Genomic DNA, 5418 nt, shown 5'->3' on the forward strand with positions numbered 1-5418 from the left:
TCTGGCTGGCACGGTACCAGGAGGGTGTCCTGCCCCCTCCACCACCCCGGCTTCTCAGGGGGCAACTCTCTCCTCCCCCAGAGATCCCCAGCTATCTAGCTTTCCCTGTGCATCTGAGCCTCACTGCCCCCTGGCCACGTGCCCAGGCCGGTGATGAAGCTGACAGGGAGGGACAGCGGCAGGGAGGCCAGGCCAGGCCCGGCCCCAGATGGGGCGGGGAGGGGGAAGAGCCCGCCCAGCCCCGCCCCTGCCTCTGGAAGTTGCCACACTCATGGGATCCTTCTGGTCCCTGAGCTGAGCAGACTTTTCACCAGCTAGAAGAGAACACCCAGAAGACAAAGAAAATAAAACTCCCGTTCAGAATGCCAAGACGGGGAAATTTATCTTAGTGCTCAAAAAAAAAAAAAATTTTTTTTTTTTTTTTTTTTGGAATAACATGATGTGTCTGAGGCCCGTCTTGGAGCGGGAAGTTGTATTTATCCAACTGTTCTCTCCCTTCCCACCACGACAGGGTGAGGGCAAGTCTGATCTGGCGGACTCGCAGAGTTCCGGGTCGGAGGGTGGGGCGTGGTCAAGGCCTTGACCTTCCTGGGCAGCGCCCCCACCACCCAAGCCTGTCTCTCTCCCCCTCTCCGGCCTCTCTTCCTCCCTCCTCCAGGAGAGTGTGTGCGTTTGGTCGCATCCTCCTGTCTGACCTCAGCCAAGCGACGCGTCACACCCGGACACACGTGATCCTGGACAAAGACCCCGCGTGGCGGCCTCCGTGGAATCTTCATGTCTCACTCCAGTTTCCCAGCATCCACATCCGGCTGTTGTAGGTTAACGCTTCTGTAAAAGATTTAAAAACCATTTTCAGGAAATCCGAGTGTTTCCGGTTTGGCCCAGGCCTTGCTAAAACATCCCACTGGGAGCAGGGAATCAGGCTTGAGATGCTTGTGTTCGTAGAAGTCAGCCCGGAAGGAAAGGCGTCCCAGGCTCCTGGTGTCTCGACAGGGTCGAGCCCAGCGTTTCCGGCGACTCCTCTGCCACTCCCCCTTCTCCCATAAGTGACTCCAAGTGCCACCGGCCTGGAATAGTCCTCCTGAGAGCCCTCCAGCCGGACGCACCGCCCTGCTTCGTTCTGATGCCACAAGGGCCCGGGTCGTGTCCCACGCGCGGCCTGAGTTTGATCGCTCGTTCCTCACGTGTGTGGAGGACCTTCTCGGCGTTGGATCCTGCCCCGGAGACAGGGCAGAACAGGCCAGGACCCCAGCCCTCGGGCAGCCTCCGCTCCAGAGCAGGAGCCAGACCAACGTGATGTTAGCTGGGGCAAAGGGAGGCAGGATCCTGTGGGGATGAGAGGAGTCAGGGACCTCACTGGAGGCATGATGTGGAAAGTTCCAGAAGCTGGGGTTGAGAAGGGGCCCCTGAAGCCCCGGCCGTTGCTCTGAGTGAGAGGAGAAGGCTTGAGGCGCGAGGGCTGAGGAAGCGCAGGGTCTGGCCTGCCCCAGCACCCACACACATCCTCCCCTTCCTCGGCCAGGCCGTGGTCCACCCCGCCGTGCACAGCGAGGGCAGTGGGAGACCACAGCGTGGAGCATGCGCGACCAGCCAGGCAGCCCCCGCCCGTCACATTCACCCTGCTCTGGAGGCAGGCAGGACTGACGCCCATCTCTCCCCATGTGGGGGCCTCCGGCTCTCTAGGGGACCTGCTGCCCGCGGCTGCAGCCAGGATCCCCCGGGGTCCGGCTCACACTGTCCTGGGGTCCCTGAGAAGTCCCTGGGCACGTGGGGTGAGCCACGGTGGCAGGGCTCGGCAATCAGGCCAAGACCCCGGGCCAGGTGTGCACCCCTGGTGGCCAGGGAGGGGAGGATGTGGCTCTGGCCACCACACCAGCCAGCACCAACAAATGTTTCCTTGGCTGCAGAAAGTTCTACAGGACAGGGCCGTGCCCAACACGCGAGTCTTGGGCTTTCGCTCTGCTGACACTCTCCACAAGAGCCCCTGCTGCGTTCCAAGACCAGTCCTCCAACAGGCCTGTCCTTCATGGACATTCTCTCCCTCTCCGCAGACTGCCTTTTCATCTTAACGGGGTCTTTCACAGAGCAACGTTTTCATTCTGATGGGGACCAATTCATCAATTTTTTTTCCTTTTATGGGATATGATGTCTGATGCCAAATCTCAGAGCACTTCACCTAGTCGTAGGTCCCAAAGATTGTCTCCTCTTTTTTTCCTACGAGTCTCGTGGTTTCACATTTTACATTTCAGTGTGGGATCCACCTTGAGTTAAATTCTGTACAAGGTATGAGGATGGGTCAAGGTTCACTTTCTGTCCACAGACATCCAAGTGCTCGAGGGCCATCCGTTGGAAAGACAGCCTCCCTCCGTCAGCTTGGTTTGGCACTGCTGTCAGAAACCAGCTGGGCATGTGTGTGCTCACATTCGTGCTTAGCTCACGCAGCTGCTGAGGATTACCTGTGGAGCGTGTGGAGCATGGGGTTCAGGGCCGGCTATCGGATGGACACCCCTTAGCATGATCACGGAGCAGAGACCACGTCCCTCCTAGGCCTTGTCTCAGCCCTCAGCAGCCCGAGAGCTGTTTCTCCTTCCAGCCCCACCACGCCACTGCCAGGACACACGGCAACTCTGCAGGGACACACACACCCCCATACCGCCACAGGGGCTCAGCCAAAACTCTGCCCCAACAGGCGTGTCCCGACAGCCTCGCCCCTACACCACGCAGGACGCACTGCTACTCTGATGACAAAGGCACATGGGGAGGATGCGGAGGGGATGTCCCTGACTTCCTTCAACTGGGGACCAGGCTCGGGCACCCCACTCTGATGTCAAGCTCTAGGGATCCTGACTGCTCTCTTCGGAGCCCACATCACTGGGTCCCCAAAGAGTCCCTCCCAGCATCTATCCCTGGAGCAGCCGCATCTCCCTCACTTTTAACTCAGGACCCTTCCCACTGCAGCTGAGGCTCATTTCCTGTTCAGGGTCCCCCCACGCAAATGAACAACAGCTGGGAAACATCTCTGCTGAGGCCGAGTACACGGCGTCACCCCCACCCTGAGGGGCTCATTGACTGCTGAATGGAGGCAGGTTCCATCTTCCCCTGAGCAGCCCTGGCCCCCTTGCTGCTCAGCTGAGCCTTTCCAAACTGCCTCATCCTGTGGCCACAAAGGACAACAAGTCTTGCGCGGAGAGAGGGAGGCGGCCTGCAGGGGAGTCAGCTCAGTCCCTGGTTCTCTGTGCCCTGCAACAGAAGTAGATGTCTGCAACCTCCTGCATCCTTCCTCTGGCAAGGAAATTTGGCCCCAAAGGCGGCCAGACCACAGTGCAGAGCCTCTGACAGCAGCTCACGGGAGCTCAGATAAGGGCTTGGAGAAGTCGGAGCCCACGTGCTATGGGGACAGGGACAGGAGAGACAGTCATGTCGGCTAAAGGACCAGCAGGGTCCTGGAAAGGGGCTGGAGCCCGAGACTGTGGGGGAGTATGGTCTCTGATAGAAGGAAGGAGGCACGGAGACCACGTGAAGAGAAAGGGTAGGGCCAGGGCTGGGGAGCGGTGGAGGCGGGACACATCGTCCAGGGAGGGACTCATCTGTGGGGTTTGAGGAGCCAGCCCCCACCCCAACTTTTCTTTCTTTTTTTAAATTTTCTTTATTTATTTGACAGAGAGAGAGAGGGAGACAGCGAGAGAACACAAGCAGGGGGAGTGGGAGAGGGAGAAGCAGGCTTCCCGCAGAGCAGAGAGCCCGATGCGAGGCTTGATCCCAGGACCCTGGGATCATGACCTGAGCCGAAGGCAGACGCTTAACTGACTGAGCCACCCAGGCGCCCCCACCCCAACTTTTCAACCTTCTGATGGGGACCCTGCTTGTGGCACTAGGGTCCTCGTGCCAAAGGGACAGGCACGGTGAGACATCCCAGGCTAAATCTGACCCAGTGCCCTGGAGCACAGTTGCCATCAAAGACGCGGCAGGGCAGAGTAAGATTGCTGAGAACACCTTATGATAAACGCAATGGCAACAGGTTACTTAGCAGACAGCAGGTTTTACCTGCACTCTCAGGCTGAGCGACCGGGCATCAGGGGGCTTTCACCGAACTCCCCAAGCCCAGACCTCTGATGTCTGGACTGCTCATTATCTGTCCTCCCCAACCTAGGTGTTTGGGGGGAATGGATGAGAATTCCAGATTTTACTAAGGAGCTGCAAAAGTGCCCTCAGAGAAGCCACCTATGAAGTCACCAGCAGGAGTGGGGGGAGGGAGATCTCTGACATTGACAAGCGTTCCCACAGACATTACTTTGTCCGATTCCCTGTTCCCCTCGGGGTACAGGCAGTCCCGATGGTTGCCGAGAAGCTGGTGGCCGCACCCACTGCTCTCCTTCACGACACCATCAGTCTGCTACCCAATAGACACCATGCTCACCTGCAGCCCTGACCTTCCCACCAGGGCCCCCGCTCCCAGCCAAGGGCTCTCTCTGGACACAAGCACATACACAGCCTCCAACCAGTACTGGGGGTCCAAGAGCAGCCCTCAATCCATGACCGGCAGAAGCAGCAGAAGGAAGTCCTCACCTCCTTGCATCTGGAGGGGGACAATTCTGCGTGGTCCCTAGGAGGCCCAGTAGCCCACGGGGATAACCAGGGCGATCACATACCTGTCTCCCTGCCCCATTGCTCTGCCTCCCGGACCACCCCCCAGACAAATGATTTGCATGCAGCCAAATTCTCAACTCGGGGTCTGCCGGGTAGAACCTCCACCAAGATGCTCTGTAAACACTGATAAGCTGTTGTCGATAAAGCAGATACAAGAAAATCCTATAAAATAACTAAATTATATACCAATACCCTCCAACCTAGAAGGCAAATAACAGTGCACAGCTTCCCGCCCCACGTCCTCAGAGACAGACATTGCTAATCGATGGAGGCCCCTTTTGGAGGCTGTCCAAGCCCAGCAAGAAAGAGCATCATGATCACCTAGTCATGTCTGCCACTGGTAGAATAAGTGGAGAGCACAGCATGTGCCTTGCTATTTGCCATCCCTGCTCCAGCCACTTGGCTTGCAGAGCCCATAAACCCACTCAATGAATGTCACTGTCATCATGTCACCAGTTCCCAAAATGGCTAATTTTCCTTCCCCCTCCCCCAACATTGCCAGCCTTGCTAAGAGTCATGTGTGCATAAGTATCCGCTGGAAGATGCCCAGGGCTCAGCTTGTCTCACCACCTGACAAAGGAAACAGAGATGCCGAGCGCAGAGAACAGTTAGCACCCACCTGGGTGAGTGGTGCAGCTGAAAATAGGCATGACTCACCCTTGGCAGGGAAGACCAACCTGCAGTTCCAGCAAGCCCTCCCCCGCCCTAAATGCCACCAAAAGTGTCCAGGGAGCAGAACCGTGCGTCCTGTAGGTATGGCTCTGTGTGAGC

The sequence above is a fragment of the Zalophus californianus genome, chromosome 3 (genome assembly GCF_009762305.2).
Source record: "Zalophus californianus isolate mZalCal1 chromosome 3, mZalCal1.pri.v2, whole genome shotgun sequence".
In the NCBI taxonomy this organism is placed as follows: domain Eukaryota; kingdom Metazoa; phylum Chordata; class Mammalia; order Carnivora; family Otariidae; genus Zalophus; species Zalophus californianus.